This window comes from Delphinapterus leucas, chromosome 12 (assembly GCF_059928025.1).
Source record: "Delphinapterus leucas isolate spDelLeu-1000000601 "Yukka" chromosome 12, BTC_Dleu_Yukka2, whole genome shotgun sequence".
Taxonomy (NCBI): domain Eukaryota; kingdom Metazoa; phylum Chordata; class Mammalia; order Artiodactyla; family Monodontidae; genus Delphinapterus; species Delphinapterus leucas.
Window position 1 is genome coordinate 55,709,684 of NC_143140.1, and position 22,104 is coordinate 55,731,787.

Here is a 22,104-nt window from a genome sequence, read left to right on the forward strand (position 1 = left end):
TGCTTTTCAGGGTTGTCTTTTGTTTGTTTTATATATGAAGTTCCAATTATTAGTTGTACTTAGAGGGAGGAGTAGGGAAAAGTTAATTTCCTCCATATTCCTGGAAGAGGAAGTCTCCAGTGTGTCCTTCTCCAATGTGTAATTTTCTTAACACACTTAAATGTGTTTCTGAAAAGCATTTAGCTTTTCTTTTTCAAAAATCCATTCTAAAAATATCTGTCTTCTAAATGGAGCATTCAGTCCTTTTACATTTAATATAATTCTTGATACAACTATATGTACTGAACTGTCTTGTTATGGGCTTTCAGCTTGTTACTCCTTTTATGTTTCTTGTTCTTTTTTTTCTTAGATTAATTTTCTCATTTTTTTATCTATCTTTTTAGAAATTATACTCCATTTCTATTTTTTATATTGATAATATGCATGTTTAACGTTTCAAAGGCTACATTTAATAAATACTTTTGCTCTCTCAGATAACATAAATGGTCTTAGACTCCTTAACTATATTCACCCTTTCTTTCAGTTAATTTATTTTTGGTGGTTGTATATTTTAATTGTCTTATTTGTTCTATAATACATTGTTATTATAGGTTTGAATAGTTAATATTTATTTAACTGTGCTAATCAATTTATGTGCTATTCATTTCTTCTTAGAGCTCAGGCTGTCCTTCTGGGATCACTTGCCTTCTTTCTGAAATGTATCCTACCAACTTTCTTTTAGTGAAAAACAGCTGAGTATAAATACTCTTAGATCCTGTTTTTCTGAAAATGTCCTCTTTTGTATTTGTTCTTGATAGATATTTTTGCTAGGTACATAATTGGATAATTTTACCTCAACATATTAAATAATCAGTCTAATTTCTTTGCTTATGTAATTTTTTTCACTTTGTTTATATCTCTTAACCTTCTTTCTTATTTTTCGTCTCTTTGTCTATGCTGTCTACAATCTGGATCATTTCTTCATTTTCCTATATCTATTTTCCAGTTCACAAATTCTCTCCTCATTTATTTGTTTTTAAACCTCTCCACTTTGTTTTAAAATTTCACATCTAGAAGTAATGTTTGTTTTAAATATGCTTTGTCTGTCTTGCATATATTTCCTAGCTTTAAAAAGTTTCTTTAAAAACATTAAACAGGGGAGGTGGAGTCAAGATGGCGGCGTGGGAAGACGGTACAGTCTCCCCACAACTAGGGCACCTGCTGGCTGCTGGTGGGGGACTCTGACACCCAAGGAGATGGGAGGAACCCCAGAGTGAACCGGTAGGATGTAGGGGGACTGAGGGGGGAGGAGAAGTGGAAACCAGACAGGATCTGTGCCCCTGAGGCTGGGGAGATCAGGAGAGGCAGGCGGGAGGGACTCTGGGAAGAGAGGGAGAGGAGCAGGTGGCGATCGCCTGGCCCACTATGGCCGGGGAGCCTGCTGAGCTCCCAAGCCAGTTGCCCCCCAACTCCAAAGCCCCATCCAGGCCGCATGGGTCCTGGGGGCATAGGAGGGAGGCTGGGGAGATCAGGAGTGGCAGGGGGGTGGGGCCATCCAGGAGGAGCGGGAGAAGAGCAGAGGGAGATTGCCCTGCGCATTCGGGGCGGGGAGCCTGCTGAGCGCCCAAGCTGATCCACTGCCCTCCAAACACCCCGCCAGGCCATGTGGGTCCTTGGGGGCATAGGAGGGAGGCAGGGGAGATCAGGAGAGGCAGGCAGGAGGGGCCCTCCCAGACTCCAGACGGGAGGAGCAGGAGAGGGGAGGAGGGCGTTTGTCCCCCCAACTGGAGCCCAGGAAGCCTGCTGGGCTCCCAGGTGAGGTACCCTGCCCTCTGAGACCAGGGGTGGGGGGCACGCCTGAGCCCCTTCTGTTCCTTGAGCCTAAGCCTCACTCCCCACAAGCTCCAGAACCTTTTCCAGCCCTGTGGGTCCTGAGCATTGGCCCTGCCCACCGCCCAGACCTCACCCTTGCTTAGGCCCCACCCTCCACAGTCAAGACCTTCCCCCGCCTTCTTTTTTTTTATCTTTTCCAGCCTCCTCTTTTCTACGACTGTGGTACTGATGTACCTTCCGGTTGTTGATTCATCTATATTTTTATTTTTACATTCTTTCTAACATACCTTTTAGTTTCCTAGTCTAATTTTATTTTTTACTTTGTTATTTTCTCTCTCTTTTTTTTTTTCCACCCCACACGGCTTGTGGGATCTTGGTTCATGATCCCGGGGTTGGGTGGAAGACCTTGCAGTGGGAGCTCCGAGTCTGAACCACTGGACTAACAGAGAACCTCAGACCCCAGGGAGTATTCATCGGAATAAGGTCTCATGGATGTCCTCATCTCAGCACCAAGACCCAGCTCTACCCAATAGCCTACAAATTCCAGTGTTGGAAGCCTCACACCAAACAACCAGTAAAACAGAAACACAACCCCACTCATTAAAAAAAAAAAAAAAAAATTGTCACAGATGAAGGAGCAAGGTAAAAACCTACAAGACCAAATAAATGAAGAGGAAATAGGCAATCTACCTGAAAAAGAATTCAGAGTAATGTTAGTAAAGATGATCCAGAGTGTCAGAAATAGAATGGAGGCATGGACTGAGAAAATACAGGAAATGTTTAACAATGATCTAGAAGAACTAAAGAACAAACAAACAGTTGAACAACACAATAACTGAAATGAAAAATACACTAGAAGGAATCAATAGCAGAATAACCAAGATGGAAGAACGAATAAGTGATCTAGAAGACAAAATGGTGGAAATAAATGCTGAGGAGCAGAATAAAGAAAAAAGAATGAAAAACATTGAAGACAATATCAGAGACCTCTGGGACAACGCTAAATGCACCTACATTCGAATTATAGGGGTCCCAGAAGAAGAAGAGAAAAAAAAAGGGTCTGAGAAAATATTTGAAGAGATTATAGTTGAAAACTTCCCTAGCATGGAAAAGGAAATATTCACCCAAGTCCAGGAAGCACAGAGAGTCCATACAGGATAAACCCTAGGAAAAACACACCAAGACACATATTAATCAAACTAACAAAAATTAAATTCAAAGAAAAAATATTAGAAGAGGCAAGGGAAAAAAAAATAACATACAAAGGAATCCCCATAAGGTTATCAGCTGATTTTTCAGTGGAAACTCTGCAGGCCAGAAGGGAGTAGCAGGATATAATTAAAGTGATGAAAGAGAAAAACTACAACCAATATTACTGTACCCAGCAAGGATCTCATTCAGATTTGATGGAGAAGTCAAAAGCTTTTCAGACAAGCAAAAGCTAAGAGAATTCACCACCAAACCAGCTTTACAACAAATGCAAAAGGAGCTTCTCTAAGTGGGAAACACAAGAGAAGAAAAAGACCCACAAAAACAAAGCCAAAACAATTAAGAAAATGGTAATAGGAACATACATATCGATAATAACCTTGAATGTAAATGGTCTAAGTGCCCCCACCAAAAGACACAGACTGGCTGAATGGATACAAAAACAAGACCCATCTATATGCTGTCTACAAGAGACCCACTTCAGACCTAGGGACACATACAGACTGAATGTGAAGGGATGGAAAAAGATATTCCATGAAAATGGAAATCAAAAGAAAGCTGGAGTAGCAATACTCGTATGAGATAAAATAGGCTTTTTTTTTTTTTAACATCTTTATTGGAGTATAACTGCTTTACAGCGGTGTGTTAGTTTCTGTTGTATGACAAAGTGAATCAGCTATATGTATACACATATTCCCATATCCCCTCCCTCTTGCATCTACCTTCCACCCTCCTAACCCACCCTTCTAGGTGGTCACAGAGCACCGAGCTGATCTCCCTGTGCTATGTATCTGCTTCCCACTAGCTATTTTACATTTGGTAGTGTATATATGTCCATGCCACTCTCTCACTTCGTCCCAGCTTACCCATCCCCCTCCCAAGGACCTCAAGTCCATTCTCTCCATCTGAATCTTTATTCCTGTCCTGCCCCTAGGTTCTTCAGAACCATTTTTTTTCTTTTTTTAGATTCCATATATATGCGTTAGCATACGGTATTTGTTTTTCTCTTTATGACTTACTTCACTCTGTATGACAGATTCTAGGTCCAACCACGTCTCTACAAATGACCCAATTTCGTTTCTTTTTATGGCTGAGTCATATTCCATTGTATATATGTGCCACATCTTCTTTATCCATTCATCTATTGATGGACAATTAGGTTGGTTCCATGTCCTGGCTATTGTAAATAGTGCTGCAATGAACATTTTGGTACATGACCCTTTTAGAATTATGGTTTTCTCAGGGCATGTGCCCAGTAGTGGGATTGCTGGGTCGTGTAATAGTTCTACTTTTAGTTTTTTAAGGAACCTCCATACTGTTCTCCATAGTGGCTGAATCAATTTGTATTGCCACCAGCAGTGCAAGAGGATTCCCTTTTCTCCACACCCTCTTCAGCATTTATTGTTTGTAGATTTTTTGATGATGGCCATTCTAACCACTGTGAGGTGAAACCACATTGTAGTTTTTTTTTTTTTTCTTGCGGTACGTGGGCCTCTTACTGTTGTGGCCTCTCCCATTGCGGAGCACAGGCTCTGGACACGCAGGCTCAGTGGCCGTGGCTCATGGGCCCAGCCGCTCCACGGCATGTGGGATCTTCCTGGACTGGGGCACGAGCCCGTGTCCCCTGCATTGGCAGGCAGACTCTCAACCACTGCGTCACCAGGGAAGCCCCACACATTATAGTTTTGATTTGCATTTCTCTAATAATTCGTGATGTTGAGCATCCTTTCATGTGTTTGTTGGCAATCTGTATATCTTCTTTTGAGAAATGTCGATTTAGGTCTTCTGCCCATTTTTGGATTGGGTTATTTGTTTTTTTGATATTGAGCTGCATGAGCTGCTTGTATATTTTGGAGATTAATCCTTTGTCAGTTGCTTCGTTCGCAAATATTTTCTCCCATTCTGAAAGTTGTCTTTTTTGTCTTGTTTATGGTTTCCTTTGCTGTGCAAAAGCTTTTAAGTTTCATTAGGTACCATTTGTTTATTTTTGTTATTTCCATTTCTCTAGGAGGTGGGTCAAAAAGGATCTTGCTATGTTTTATGTCATACAGCGTTCTGCCTATGTTTTCCTCTAAGAGTCTGATAGTGTCTGGCCTTACATTTAGGTCTTTAGTCCATTTTGAGTTTATTTTTGTGTATGGTGTTAGGGAGTGTTCTAATTTCATTCTTTTACATGTAGCTGTGCAGTTTTCCCAGCACCACTTATTGAAGAGGCTGTCTTTTCCCCATTGTATATTCTTGCCTTCTTTATCAAACATAAGGTGACCATATGTGGGTGGGTTTATCTCTGGGCTTTCTACCCATTTCCATTGATCTGTAGTTCTGTTCTTATGCCAGTACCAGACTCTCTTGATTACTGTAGCTTTCATCTGAAGTCAGGGAGCCTAATTCCTCCAGCTCTGTTTTTCTTTCTCAAGATTGCTTTGGCTATTCGGGGTCTTTTGTGTTTCCATACAAATTGTGAAAGTTTTTGTTCTAGTCCTGTGAAAAATGCCATTGCTAGTTTGCTAGGTATTGCACTGAATCTGTAGACTGCTTTCGGTAGTAAAGTCATTTTCACAATGTTGATTCTTCTAATCCAAGAACATGGTATATCTCTTCATCTATTTGTATCATCTTTAATTTCTTTCAACTGTGTCTTATAGTTTTCTACATACAGGTCATTTGTCTCCTTAGATAGGTTTATTCATAGGTATTTTATTCTATTACTTGCAATAGTAAATCGGAGCATTTCCTTAATTTCTCTTTCAGATTTTTCATCAGTAGTTTATAGGAATGCAAGAGAGTTCTGTGCATTAATTTTGTATCCTGCTACTTTACCAAATTCATTGATTAGCCCTAGTAGTTTTCTGGTAGCATCTTTGCGGTTCTCTATGTATAGTATCATGTCATCTGCAAACAGCTTTACTTCTTCTTTTCCGATTTGGATTCCTTTTATTTCTTTTTCTTCTCTGATTGCTGTGGCTAAAACTTCCAAAACTGTGTTGAATAATAGCGGTGAGAGTGGGGAACCTTGTCTTGTTCCTGATCTTAGTGGAAATGGTTTCAGTTTTTCACCACTGAGACTGATGTTGGCTGTGAGTTTATCATATATGGCATTTATTATTTTGAGGAAAGTCCCCTCTATGCCTGCTTTCTGGACGGTTTTTATCATAAATGGGTGTTGAATTTTGTCAAAAGCTTTTTCTGCATCTACTGAGAAGATCATATGATTTTCCTCCTTCAATTTGTTAATATGGTTTATCACATTGATTTGTGTATATTGAAGAATCCTTGCATCCCTGGGATAAATCCCACATGATCGTGGTGTATGATCATTTTAATGTGCTGTTGGATTCTGTTTGCTAGTATTTTGTTGAGGATATTTGCATCTATGTTCATCAGTGATATTGGCCTGTAGTTTTCATTTTTTGTGACATCTTTATCTGGTTTTGTTGTCAGGGTGATGATGGCCTCGTAGAATGAGTTTGGGAGTGTTCCTCCCTCTGCTATATTTTGGAAGAGTTTGAGAAGGATAGGTGTTATCTCTTCTCTAAATGTTAGCTCTTCCCTAAATGTTTGATAGAATTTGCCTGTGAAGCCATCTGGTCTTGGGCTTTTGTTTCTTGGAAGATTTTTAATCACAGTTTCAATTTCAGTGCTTGTGATTGGTCTGTTTATATTTTCTATTTCTTCCTTGTTCAGTCTCAGAAGGTTGTGCTTTTCTGAGAGTTTGTCCATTTCTTCGAGGTTGTCCATTTTATTGGCATATAGTTGCTTGTAGTTATGTATCATGATTCTTTGTATTTCTTCAGTATCAGTTGTTACTTCTCCTTTTTCATTTCTAATTCTATTGAGTTGAGTCTTCTTCCTTTTCTTCTTGATGAGTCTGGCTAATGGTTTATTAATTTTGTTTATTTTCTGAAATAACCAGTTTTTAGTTTTATTGATCTTTGCTATTGAAGAGATTATTTTTGAAAACTTCCCTAATATGGGAAAGGAAATAGTCAATCAAGTCCAGGATGCACAAAGAGTCCCATACAAGATAAATCCAAGGGGTAACTAACATGCTAAGACACATATTAATCAAACTATCAAAAATTAAATACAAAGAAAAAGCATTAAAAGCAGTAAGGGAAAAGCAACAAATAACAGACAAGGTAATCCCCATATGGTTAACAGCTGCTCTCTGAGCAGAAACTCTGCAAGCTAGAAGTGTGTGGCAGGACATATTTAAAGTGATGAAAGGGAAAAACCTACAACCAAGATTACTCTACCCAGCAGGGATCTCATTCAGATTCAATGGAGAAATTAAAACCTTTATAGACAAGAGGAAGCTAAGAAAATTCATCACCATCAAACCAGCTTTACAAGAAATGCTAAAGGAACTTCTCTAGGCAGGAAACACAAAAGAAGGAAAAGACCCACAATAAGAAACCACAAACAATTAAGAAAATGGTAATAGGAACATACATATCGATAATTACCTTAAGTGTAAATGGATTTATACTGCAACAAAAAGACATAGACTGGCTGAATGTATCTAAAAACAAGACCCATATATATGCTGTCTACAAGAGAGCCTCTTCAGACCTAGGGTTACATACAGACTGAAAATGAGGGATGGAAAAAGATATTCCATGCAAATGGAAATCAAAAGAAAGCTGGAGTAGCAATTCTCATATCAGACAAAATGGACTTTAAACTAAAGACTATTACAAGAGATAAAGAAGGACACTGCATGATGATCAAGGGATCAATCCAAGAAGATGATATAACAATTGTAAATATTTATGCACCCAACGTAGGAGCACCTCAATACATAAGGCAAATGCTAACAGCCATAAAAGGGGAAATCATAGTAGGGGACTTTCACACCCCACTTACACCAGTGGACAGATCATCCAAACAGAAAATAGATAAGGAAACACAAACTTTAGATGGCATGATCGATCAGATAGGTCTAATTGATATTTATAGAACACTCCACCCAAAACTGGCAGTTTACACTTTTTTTGCAAGGGCACACGGAACATTCTCTAGGATAGATCACTTCTGGGTCACAAATCAAGCCTCAGAAAATTTAAGAAAATTGAAATCATATCAAGCATCTTTTCTGACCAACACACTATGAGATTGGAAATCAATTACAGGAAAGAAACTATGAAAAACAGAAATTCATGGAGGCTAAACAGTGCACTGTAAATAACCAAGAGATCACTGAAGAAATCAAAGAAGAAATAAAACAATACATAGAAACAAATGACAATGAAAACGCGACAACCCAAAACCCACAGCAAAAGCAGTTCTAAGAGGGAAGTTTATAGCAATTCAATCTCACCTCAAGAAATAAGAAAAATCTCAAATAAACAAACTAACCCTGAACTTAAAACAACTAGAGAAAGAAGAACAAAGGAAACCCAATGTCAGTAGAAGAAAGAAATCATAAAGTTCAGAGCAGAAATAAATGAAATTGAAATGAAGAAAACAATAGCAATGATCAATAAAATGAAAAGCTGGTTCTCTGGGAAAATAAACATGATTGATAAACCATTAGCCAGACTCATCAAGAAAAAAGGGAGAGGACGCAAATCAGTAAAATTTGAAATGAAAAAGGAGAAATCACAACTGACACTGCAGAAATACAAAAGATTATAAGAGACTACTACAAACAGCTATATGCCAATAAAATGGACAGCCACGAAGAAATGCACAAATTCTTGGAAAAGCACAATTTTCCAAGACTGAACCAGGAAGAGTTAGAAAATATAAACAGACCTATCAGAAGTAATGAAATTGAAACCATAATTAAAAATCTTTTAACAGACAAAAGTCCTGGACCAGATGGCTTCACAGGCAAATTCTATCAAACATTTAGAGAAGAGCTAACACTGATCTTTCTCAAACTCTTCCAGAAAATTGCAGTGGGAGAAAAACTCCCAAATTCATTCTACAAAGCCACCATCACCCTGTTACCAAAACCAGACAAAGATATCACAAAAAAAGAAAATTATAGACCAATATCACTGATGAACATAGATGCAAAAATCCTCAACAAAATACTAGCAAACAGAATCCGACAGCACATTAAAAGGATCATACACCATGATCAAGTGGGATTTATCCCAGGGATGCAAGGATTCTTCAATATACACAAATCAATCAGTGTGATACACCACATTAACAAATTAAGGAATAAAAACTGTATGATCATCTCAATAGATGCAGAAAAAACTTTTGACAAAATTCAACACCCATTTATGATAAAAACCATCCAGAAAGCAGGCATAGAGGAAACTTTCCTCAACACAATAAAGGCCATATATGATAAACTCACAGCCAACATCGTTCTCAGTGGTGAAAAACTGAAACCATTTCCACTAAGATCAGGAACAAGACAAGTATGTCCACTCTTGCCACTCTTATTCAACATAGTTTTGGAAGTCCTAGCCACAGCAATCAGAGAAGAAAAAGAAATAAAAGGAATACAAATTGGAAAAGAAGAAGTAAAACTGTCACTGTTTGCTAATAACATGATACTATACATAGAATATCCTAAAGATGCCACCAGAAAACTACTAGAACTAATCAATGAATTTGGTAAGGTTGCAGGATACAAAATTAATGCACAGAAATCTCTTGCATTCCTATACAGTAATGATGAAGAATCTCAAAGAGAAATTAAGGAAACACTCGCATTTACCATTGCAAGAAAAAGAATAAAATACCTAGGAATAAATCTGCCTAAGGAGGTGAGAGACTTGCACTCAGAAAACTATAAAACACTGATGAAAAAAATCAAAGACGACATAAACGGATGGAGAGATATACCATGTTCTTGGCTGGGAAGAATCAACATTGTGAAAATGACTATACTACCCATAGCAATCTACAGGTTCAGTGCAATCCCTATCAAACTACCAATGGCATTCTTCACAGAATTAGAACAAAAATCTTACAATTCATATGTACAATTCACAAAAGATCCCGAATATCCAAAGCAATCTTGAGAAAGAAAAATGGAGTTGGAGGAATCAGGCTCCCCAGCTTCAACTATATCACAAAGCTACAGTAATCAAGACAGTATGGTACTGGCACTAAAACAGAAATATAGATCAATGGTACAGGATAGAATGCCCAGAGATGAAACCACCCACATATGGGCACCTAATTTACAAAAAAGGAGGCAAGAACATACAATGGAGAAAAGACCGCCTCTTTAATAAGTGGTGCTGGGAAAACTGGACAGGTACATATAAAAGAATGATATTAGAACACTGCCTAACACCATACACAAAAATAAACTCCAAATGGATTAAAGAGTTAAATGTAAGACTAGACACTATAATACTCTTAGAGGAAAACATAGGAAAAGCACCCTTTGACATAAACCACAGAAAGATCTTTTTTGACCCACCTTCTAGAGTAACAGAAATAAAAAGAAAAATAAACAGATGGAACTTAATTAAACTTCAAATGTTTTGTACAGCAAAGAAAACAATAAACAAGACAAAAAGACAACTCTCAGAATGGGAGAAAATATTTGCAAATGAAACAACAGATAAAGGATTAATCTCCAAAATATACAAGCAGCTCATGGAGCTCAATATCAAAAAAATAAACAGTCCAGTTAAAAAATGGGTGGAAGCCCTAAATAGACATTTCACCAAGGAAGACATATAGATGGCGAAGAGGCACATGAAAAGATGCTCAACATCACTAATTATTAGAGAAATGCAAATCAAAACTACAATGAGGTATCACCTCATGCTGGTCAGAATGGCCATTATCAAAAAAGCTAGAAACAATAAATGCTGAAAAGGGTACCCTCATACACTGTTGGTGGGAATGTAAATTGATACAACCACTATGGAAAACAGTATGGATATTCCTTAAAAACTAAAAATAGAACAACCATATGACCCATCAATCCCACTACTGGGCATATACCCTGAGGAAACCATAATTCAAAAAGAGACATGTGCCACAATGTTCATTGCAACACTATTTACAATAGCCAGGACATGGAACCAACCTAAATGTCCATCAACAGATAAATGGATAAAGAAGATGTGGCATATATATACAGTGGAATATTACTCAGCCATAAAAAGAAATGAAATTGAGTTATTTGTAGTGAGGTGGATGGACCTAGAGTCTGTCATACAGAGTGAAGTAAGTCAGAAAGAGAAAAACAGATACCATATGCTAATGCATATATATGGAACCTAAAAAAAAAAAAAAAGGTACTGATTGAGCTAGTTGCAGGGCAGGAATAAAGAGGTAGACATAGAGAATGGACTTGATGATATGGGGTGGGAGGGTGAAGCTGGGGCAAAGTGAGAGTAGCGTCGACATATATACACTAGTGAATGTAAAATAGTTGGCTGGTGGGAAGCAGCAGCATAGAGAGATCGGCTTGGTGCTTTGCAATGACCTAGAGGGGTGGGATAGGGAGGATGGGAGGAACGCTCAAGAGGGAGGGAATATGGGGACATGTGTATGCATATGGCTGATTTGCTTTGTTGTGCAACAGAAACTAACATGGTATTGTGAAGCAATTATATGCCGATAAAGATCTATTAAAAAAAACATTAAACATAATTATTTCAGTGTTTTTGTCTGAAAATTCTCTTCCTTATCTGAAGTCCTTTTAGATTCTGTTTTCTTTCTGCTGATTCTCAATCATGGTGCCTTTTTCTTTTTGTTTTTAGTTTCTGTTTGTGAACGGATGATGTTCTTTGAAATGAGAGGAGTTTCTTTTGTGAGGATTTTCATTTGCTTTTGTCTGGCAACCAGGGAAAATTCATTCCAGAATATCTAGTTTTCATCCTTAATGCTTTCCAAACACTGAGGCAATGTATATTGTCCTGTGGACACTGGTGAGGATTGGCTTGTGGTTCCAAATTCTCAGTGATGATTTTTTCCCTTCGTTCAGCCCTAAGTTTTGAGATACATAAATTTATTTTCAGGTCTCTATGGATGAAGGGCAGAGGGTTATATTTGTTTTTTTTTTCTTTTTTTAAATTTAACTATAGTTGATTTACTATATTGTGTTAGTTTCAGGTGTACAGCATCGGATTCTTTTCCATTATAGGTTATTAAAAGATACTGAATATAGTTCTGTGTGCCGTACAGTAAATCCTTGGTGTTTTTCTATTTTATATATAGTGGTGTGTATCTATTAATCCTATACCACTAATTTATCTCTCCCCCCTTCCCTGTCCCTTTTGGTAAACATACATTTGTTTTTTATGTCTGTGAGTCTGTTTTTGTTTTGTAAATAAGTTGATTTGTATTATTATGTTTTAGTTTGCACATATAAGTGATATCATATAATATTTGTCTTTCTCTGCCTGACTTCACTCAGTATGATAATCTCTAGATCTATCCATGTTGCTGCAGATGGCATTATTTCATTCTTTTTTATGGCTGAGTAATATTCCATTGTATATATGTACCATATCTTCTTTATCCATTCATCTGTTGATGGACATTTATGTTGTTGCTTCCATGTCTTGGCTATTGTAAATTGTGCTGCTATGAACACTGGTGGGCATGTATCTTTTCAAATGAGAGATTTTGTCTTTTCCAGATATATGGCCAGGAGTGGGATTGATGGATCATATGGTAGCTCTATGTTTAGCTTTTTAGGAACCTGCAGACTTTTTTCCATAGTGGCTACACCAATTTATATTCCCACCAACAGTGTAGGAGGGTTCCGTTTTCTCCAGTATATTTGGTTGACTGTTCACTGAGGGTTTATCTCTTTGGTGTTACAGGCTCCAAAATCTCATGAGTGTATGAAAATTGAAGCTTAATTTTACCTAGTTAAGCAAATGATCTCAGGGTGAAAGTTGACTTTAGTGTTCTACTTACTTCTATGGATTCTAGTTCTGACTTTTTTCACTTGAGAATTTGTTTTATTCTTGCCAGCTTATTGTTTCTGTTAAGGATATTTAAACATTTATTATATTCAAGATTATTAGTTATTTTCAGTAAAAAATTGTTCCAGTTACTTAGCCTGCCATGTTACTAGAAACAGAAGTAAAACCATATTTGAATCTGAGCTATAGTAATTATATTGGCCCTATTTGGAGCACATGTATATTTTTCTTTTAATTGGTCAAGATTTTCTTTATTGTCTTGTGTCTTAGCTTATGGTGATCCCTTCCATTATTTTTCTTTTTATTCTCCTTTGTCTATTCAAAGACAGCAAATTCTAATGCATAAATGTTCTACATGTGTATTTCTGACCTCTGGGAATACGTTGTAATACCTGAAGAGTCAGGGCAGTTAGTTTGCCTTTTTAATTCATTTTACTTAGTAAAAATAAAGTGTCCAATGAGTCTTTGATTTAATATGTATTTGGCTGAGTAGTGTTTCCCATAAGGTTTTTTTTTTTTTTTTTTTTTTTTTTTTGCCGTACGCGGGCCTCCCACTGTTGTGGCCTCTCCCATTGCGGAGCACAGGCTCCGGACGCGTAGGCTCAGCGGCCATGGCTCACAGGCCCAGCCCCTCCGCGGCATGTGGGATCTTCCCGGACCGGGGCATGAACCCGTGTCCCCTGCATCGGCAGGCGGACTCTCAATCACTGCGCCACCAGGGAAGCCCTCCCATAAGGTTTTAATAGTATTGTTTAGCAGTATTCCTAAGCAATGATAGCATTTACTCAAATAAGTTAGCGATACATATTTTTAAAGACCAAAGTAGAGTTGATTTAGTTTCCTCACTCAAGAAACTGAAAGTGTTGATTAAAATCTTAATTTGAAAATCTCTAAAATCTGTTTCTATATAAACACTGGAAAGAGTAAGTTTTACTTCAGTGTAAGATTTTATAGAGGCATTAGATTTGTTCAAAAACCTGAAGTATGAGCCACTTAGAACTTAAATGCTTATGTTACTAGAAACTTGATATAACTTCTGAAAGGATGGTTATTCAAAAACTCATTCGTCACTTAATGCTCAGAGTTCATTCATCATGAGTACTTTATGTCATTCTTAAAAATAAACTTTATCAGAGATTCAAATTTCTGCAAGGCGCATTGTGATATGTCCATATGGTACATTTTGCAACTAACAAAAGGAGAAGGAAATAACATCCTAATCTGTTTCATTCATTCATCTGCTCCCTTTATTTCATTTGGGAGGATTTTCAACAGAAAGAGCTTCAGTGATGGTGGAAGCTGCAGAAATAATGTCGGGAATGCATTATTGGATGCAAATTTTGGGAAAGAGTGAGGAGCCTAAGTAATTCTTCCTGTTTTGCTTTGCATAACTGAGCCTATGTTCCTATCAGAAAGAGAGAGAGGTTTTCCTATAGTATTTTCTGTAGGGGGAAAAAGAACCCGAGAGTTTTATTTTTTGCAGTGGGAGATTCAGGTTAAAGTGTTAACTTAGAGTGTTTGGGGTAAACTTTTACAGAGAATGATATAACTCAAAGTACACCAAGGCAACTTAATGAGCAGTTTGTGTAAGCCAGCACTGTCCAGTAGAAATACATTTCAAAACAGATGTGTAGGGCTTCCCTCGTGGCGCAGTGGTTGAGAGTCCGCCTGCCGATGCAGGGGACACGGGTTCATGCCCCGGTCCGGGAAGATCCCACATGCCTCAGAGCGGCTGGGCCCGTGAGCCGTGGCCGCCGAGCCTGCGCGTCCGGAGCCTGTGCTCCGCAACGGGAGAGGCCACAGCAGTGAGAGGCCTGCGTACTGCAAAAAAAAACAACAACAACAACAACCCCCCCCCAAAAAAAACAGATATGTAATTTTAAATTGTCTAATAGTCACATTAAAAAGATAAAAACAAACAGGTGAAAGTAACTTTTATGCTGTATTTTATTTTACACAATATATCCAAAATATTATCATTTCAGGATATAAAGAATAAAAAATTATTGAGAGTTTTTACTTCTTTTTGACACTGAGTCTTCAAAATCCAGTATAAATTTTATACTTACAGCACACCTTAATTGGCAAACTAATATGGAAATATTTTATCTGTATTTAGAATTCATAAAACATACAAGAGAAAAAGTAGATTCATATCTAAGTTGTCCCAAAATACTTAAAATTTTCTGATAACTGAAATGAATATGTTTTAAAATTTACATCTAAATAAATTAAAATTACAGAAAATCCAGATCACGCTAGTTATATTTCAGGTGTTCAATAGCCTCATGTGGCTAGAGGCTGCTGTATTGGACAGCACAGCTCTAAGCCAGAGTTAGATTTGAAAAATGAAATCTTATTAAATACATACAAATGAGGTTAGCCTCATGTTACTGATGATGACTTGGCAAACTAATATAATTTATATAAAGTTGTATAAACAGCAATTTTTATAGTGATCTTGTCCTCAAGACTAAAAATTCTATGCTAATTTTGGCAGAAACATAGATGCAGTCACTTGTTCCAGATTTGCTATTTCTAGGCTAATCAGAGTCACAGCTCATAGTCAGCAACAACAAAGCAAAATCTAGGTTAGGTGCTGGGCTTGGGTCAGAACCCCAGAGTTCAGAGTTAAGGGTGGGGCGAGGCAGTGGCAGCAGTGTAACAGAGAAAAGGGGTTTGCCTCTCACCCCAGAAGGCTCAGAGGCTCAGTCTTGTTAACCTTTGCTGCCCAATCAGCCTTCTGTCAGGTCCAGGGAAACATCTGCAGCTGATAAGAAACCAAAATAACCAAATAATTGCACCATTCATCTGTCTGTCCATCTATCTATCTATCTATCTGTCTATCTAGTGAGTCATCTACCTACCTATCTAACGAAGAACCATACTATGCCTTCTAGCCTTTGTGTTAGAGGTGAGTTATCCAAGGTCACCAGAAGAGGTATTTTGATATTGCAGCATTACAGGTAGGGTTTTTGAATGGGCAAGAAGAGATTACACACACGCCTGCTAAAATTCCCAGTTTGTTTAGCCATGCTACAGTTTGTAACAAGAGTGAGGTTACTTTATGCAGCAGGAGCAGAAGCCAAGTATCTTTGCATAGCTTTTCCCTTCTCCTTGTTCCATGTGGGGCAAGCTGTAGCCTGTGACAGTTTCTTCTCAGCTAAGATCTTGCCAGAATAAGAATGAAGATGGGTTTTTTGTCAGGCACAGCTCTTTTTACTGGCGCTTATAGCACTGTTTTAGAAGAATTACGTGAACAATGTTGGTACTCCATTTAAAGGAATGTCTACAAACATTAGAGTTTTTCAGTTCGTGAACCAGTTGAGGCATCAGCAACTGGCCATCCTTGTCAGTACACAGGTAACCCTAGACACACCCCTGACTCTAGTTTCAGTGACCTGGAAAATCTATTTCTCCATTGATATTTGCCCGATTTTGTTGATGTTGTTTCTCCAAGTAATTTCTTTGTACCCTTTGACCAGAATGTGCAGTAGAATCTGGGGGAAAGAAGGTGAGAGAGGACCTGAATTGACTTAAGATTTTTTTTTATCACCTAGCAAATCCAGCACTCAAAATGGAAATTAAATTCAACCATAAAATAGAAAATTACTTTTCTTAAACACCTGAGTTGGGTGACCTAAGATTATTTATACTTGTTTTGAGTTGGGACTGTCCAGAATTTTCAAGAATCCTCATGATCACCCATCTCTGCACCATATTGATTATAAACCCTGGTCGAAAATCATCTAGAGGCAATGGGTGTTATCCTGTGAGGGATCTGGTGTGTAGAAGTGAAAGGGACTCAGAGGTTACTAAAGATTTCAGTGAAAGTTTTAGTGTGAAAGAGAACTATATGATGTCTTAAATTTCCCTGTTAGAAGAAATCTCAGATAAAGGAGAACTGGCAAAGGAAGAAAGGGAGAAAAATGGAAGGTGATTTTTGAAGCTGTTAGGGACTCTGAATTTCTAAAATAGCTAAACTTCTTCCTGGCCAAGGAAGAGTCCTTTCAGCAACATCAACTAAACCAGCCTACCCTTCAGTCTGCCTGCATATATGGGAGATGCGTCTACTGTAATTTTTTTTCATTGCCAGGAATTATTTTTCAACTTGTTGTTCTTCCTCCATTTAAGGTAGAATTTGTGAAGCATCCATTGTCACAGGTCAGAGTTATTGTAACACCAAAGCAGAGAAAGGGATTTTGGGTTTTGAAAATCTAGGCTGTTGAATGTCAAAAGAAATGATCATAAGGGAACTGGCTAACAACAGATTTGGAAGAATATATATTTTATTAATAAGAATATGTTTCCACTAACTCAAAGTGGACACATTTTTTCCCAAACCAGAGGCAAAGGAGCGAAAACTCTATACAACCACAAGACAATTTAGGTTCTGTTGAGTCTCTGTGAGGGGACATTGTATCTCCCTGTGTTGAACGAAGACCTGAGAGATGAGATATAACAAGATGACAGTGCCTTGAACAGTATGAAAGCAACGGAGGTGGTGGGAAAGGATCAGGTACTGAATATATTTTTGAAGTAAGAGAAAACAGGGTTTGTAGAAAGATTGGATGAATGTTATAAAAGAGGAGTCAGAGTGGCCTGAAGTTTTTGAAGAACTACTGTTATCTGTGATAAGAAACTGCAGGCAGAGTAGATATTTTGGGGAGCGTTGAGTGTGAAGATCAATGATTTAATTTTAGGCAAGGTAAATATGAGATGGCGATTAGGCATCCAAAGAGAGTAGTTAAAGAGGCAGGTGGTGAGGTGGGGATTAGAGATGTGACTTTGGGAGTTATTGCTGTATAGATGATGGGACTGGATAAGATCACCAAGGAAGTGAGTATAGGTAGAGGAGAAAGGAGGTCCAAGGAACAAATGCTTTGGGAGTTTAAAGTTTTGATGTATGTTGAAGAAAAGGATAAGTAGAGAGGATTGGGGAGCAATCAGTGAGGTAAAAGGAAGACCAGGAGTCCTTCTAAATACACAGCAACTCAACAACCCCACACCCTAACGCATTTGTGTTCTGGTGAAATCTACTTGAAAGGAGGCCATTCTTTAGAATGGGAGGAAGAAGAAAAATGGAAAAATATTGATAGGACCCTCCTTCTTCCTTCCCCCACTTTCCATGCCTCTTGGTTTCCCATGAAGATATGGGGCTTTGTGGGATGATTGTATTTTACAATACCCTCAGGTTTGGTTCAGCATCTGCTCTTGACAGATCCAACTTTTTGTTTCCTGCTTGACCTCGCCATGAGTCACGGGTACAATTTTCTGTGGATTAGCAGAGGGTCTCTTGGAATTCAGGTCCAAAACATGAATACCTCAATCTTTCTGTTTGTAATTGTCTCATTCCACCATTTCTGGAAATTTTTGCAGCTCTTGAACTGTTTCTTGTCATGAAGTTTTCTAAACGTATTTCAGAGAAGAATAATCCATTCTTGATGGATTTTCTGCTTCTGGAATGAACTTGGTTTAGTTAAGACAGATAATGTTTCTCATTCTTTTTTCCTTATTGTAACTTCCTATTTAGGAATGCTTGAATTCTATATATAAATTGCTCATGTTAAGAGATTATTATCAAATCTATTGACTTAGTATCTGAATTGAACAATCATTTAGATGAGATAGGTTATTTAGGAAGTAAATGAGGAGTAGAAGGCATGCCATTTTCTAGTGTATTAAGGAAGAGTACTTTATGTGATTAAAAGAGCTCTTGGGCCCAGTGACTCAAGTGGATGCATCATAAGCCTTAAATGTAATTATATGGATTCTGAGACTTGTGAGAAGATGACTTCCAGAGAACAGACCATCCTTCACTGGCTGACTGATAAGGCAAAACTGGTAAATACCAAAGGCATTCCCTACCTTGCAGTCCTTTGGATTTCCTCTGTGCTTCATTTTGACCTTTTCAACACTGGAAAATAGTAAATTTAAGAGCTAACATTTTACATAAGAATAAATCCTTTTCTCCCCTTCTTATGTACAAATTTAGTGATAAATATATTCAGAACACAAGTAACTGGCTCTGAAAATAATATTTTATATCTTTCCTAGTGTTATTTATTTGTATATTGTACATTTGTGTCTTCCAGTCCATATAACAGTGTTTTCCTTTGAGCTCTGGAAAGGAAAGGATTATGTCTTTTTCATGTGATTTGTACAATATCTAAGCCCAATATTCTACTTACACTTGGATTAAAATATAACTTAGGGCTTCCCTGGTGGCACAGTGGTTGAGAGTCCGCCTGTCGATGCAGGGGACACGGGTTCGTGCCCCGGTCCGGGAAGATCCCACATTCCGCAGAGCGGCTGGGCCCGTGAGCCATGGCCGCTGAGCCTGCGCGTCCGGAGCCTGTGCTCCGCAACGGGAGAGGCCGCAGCAGTGAGAGGCCCGCGTACCGCAAAAGAAACCAAAAAAACAAAACAAAACACAATATAACTTAATGATGATATTATGCTTAGATAAATTAATGATATTTAATATTGCATAGAGTATAATACATATTTCTTGGTCAAAAGCAGAGATGTTTTCCTTTTTTTATCAATATTTCTATACAAGTATATAATTCGAATGATTTCTATATCTTTGCAGAGCTGCCTTCAAGTCTTAGTTATATCTTTAGCTGTATGTTGTGCACTGTGACATAGTCTGTGGCACTGGATTCTGACCATTATGGTATTTGCCAAGCAGGCACAAAGGTTAATTGAAAATCTGTAATAGCTACAATACTATACAGCAAAATCCTCATAGCAGTTTTCTTCCTTTATAAAGGCTTGAGCCTGTCTTACCATTAATGTCAGAAGCACAAATGATGCCTTTGAGTGGGATTTTAGAGCACGGAATCTGCAAAAGAGGAAGGAGCTGATGCATGTGGGTTGCTTTCCAGGCGGTATGCAATTCCTTTTATAGGCTTACTTTAAAATGCCTTCTTTATATCTACCTAAAACATACAAGTATGTACTAGTGGTGGAGTAAGAAATCAGTTGTAAAACTAACATGAAGTATAACTGAGTCATACAATTTGGGTTTTTTCCCCCTGAAATAACTAACTTTTAATTAAGACTTCCAGATGATATTGTAATACAAACATTCTAATTTTTGCATAGAAGAATAAAAATTTTTGTGACAAAAAAATGGATAGAACTGAACCCAGAGCCCACAGATCTTGAGCCTTGATGCTATCAGGTGATTTTCTCACATAATACTCAGTGAATTGACCCTCTGGGCTGGAACTGTCAATTGAGACTTGAAAGACTCTGATTTTGAGATTGTTTGCTTTACTGACATTTGATCTTGGCTAAATCACAGAACCGTCTCTGCTTCATTTTCTCATCGGTAAAAGAAAGATGATCCTTGACACCTACTCAGCTCGTAAGATGTTATTAAAGTACCTTTGGTTAACGTGGTATGAAAGAGAAGTTTTGGTATCTTAAAAGCAGATTGTATCTAACTCAAAGTCTCTATTACTGTTAGGTCATTGCTGTTGACTTTTTGTACATATGGGAAAAATTCATGTTGCCTATACTTTCTCTTTAGCTCTTTGAAACACACATAAACAACAATACTCTCTTTGTTTTGTACAGAACAACTGATGTGGAATACATAAATTCAGGCAGAATTGCTACTTGTTCCATTCCATTAATTAATTAAGGACTTTTCTTGCTCTTCTGCTGAAATTTGAAACATATTTGCTTCATTTAAGAGCCCTGGCTGATTCCTGTCCTCAATTTGAATTTTGAAGTCTAACTTCACAGCAGAGAGCCTGCCATATAAATATGTTAAGTCATAAGTTCCCATCTTAAGCTAACAGGTGATTATCCTTCACAGTAGAACTACAAAAGGAGTCTAAATTAATGAACGTCTTAAGTGTCTTTTCCTATTGCTGTGATATAAAGGTAGAAGGCCTAAACAGGTGAGGTAATCACTCAGATTAAAAAAAGGGAAAGCAAATAAAACACATCTGACTACTCTTGAGAGTTGTCAAGACAGTTCCTCCATTATTCAACTCACCTTGCAGTTTAAAACATTGAAATGCCTTTGTGCTATTATTGCCTATTTTGAGTGTTTCCTAAGATTTTCAGTTCTTCGTTACTGCTTTACAGCTGAGAATTGCTTGCTTCTGGGATATTAAGATTATTTCTCATTGTGCTTTTCCTTACAGCTTCATAACTTGAAGAACTTGTTCCTCTCAGCAGAAACTAGTTCCTTGTTATTTTCGCATCTTCACTTATTTCTAATACACTAGCCAGCCAGGAAACCAATAAAATGAAAGGCCTGTTGGCAACATTATGTGTGAGATTTTCTATGGGTAAAGATTTATTTTACTCACTTTTTTTTTTTAAGGTGTCTGAGAGGAGGACATGAGGCAAAAAGCTCGAATTGGATTTTTAAATGTAAAAATATAGGAAAAGGCACTAGGTCAAAAACAGGAGACTAAAATGCCATCTTAATTCTAAGAATTGAGTATAGCTTTCAGATTGAATTCTAGGGGTTCTTCATTTTGGGGTCAGCTTAGCTTAGAGAACAGAAGGCACCATATAGAATGGCCTCCAAAGTAATTATACCAATAAGAGTTTGTAATGCGATGGTTTAGAAATAATAAAACCTAGATTAACTAGGACCTAGTTAACTGGAACTTTCAATTATCCATATTTTAGTCCCTTTTTCTCTTTTAGAAGAATAGCTAAATGATGATTAAACTTTTGAGGTTAAACATCCCTTTTTTATTTTTAATTAATTTTTTTATTAGTTATCTATTTTATATACATCAGTGTATACATGTCAATCCCAATCTCCCAGTTCATCACCCCCCCACCCCCCACCGCTTTCCCCCCTTGGTGTCCATACATTTTTTCTCTACATCTGTGTCTCTATTTCTGCCTTGCAAACCGGTTCATCTGTACCATTTTTCTAGATTCTACATGTGTTAATATACAATATTTGTTTTTCTCTTTCTGAGAAAGAGACAGTCTCTAGATCCATCCACGTCTCAACAAATGACTCAGTTTCGTTCCTTTTTATGGCTAATATTCCATTGTATATGTGTACCACATCTTCTTTATCCATTCGTCTGTCGATGGGCATTTAGGTTGCTTCCATGACCTGGCTATTGTAAATAGCGTTGCAGTGAACATTGGGGTGTATGTGTCTTTTTGAATTATGGTTTTCTCTGGGTATATGCCCAGTAGTGGGATTGCTGGGTCATATGGTAAT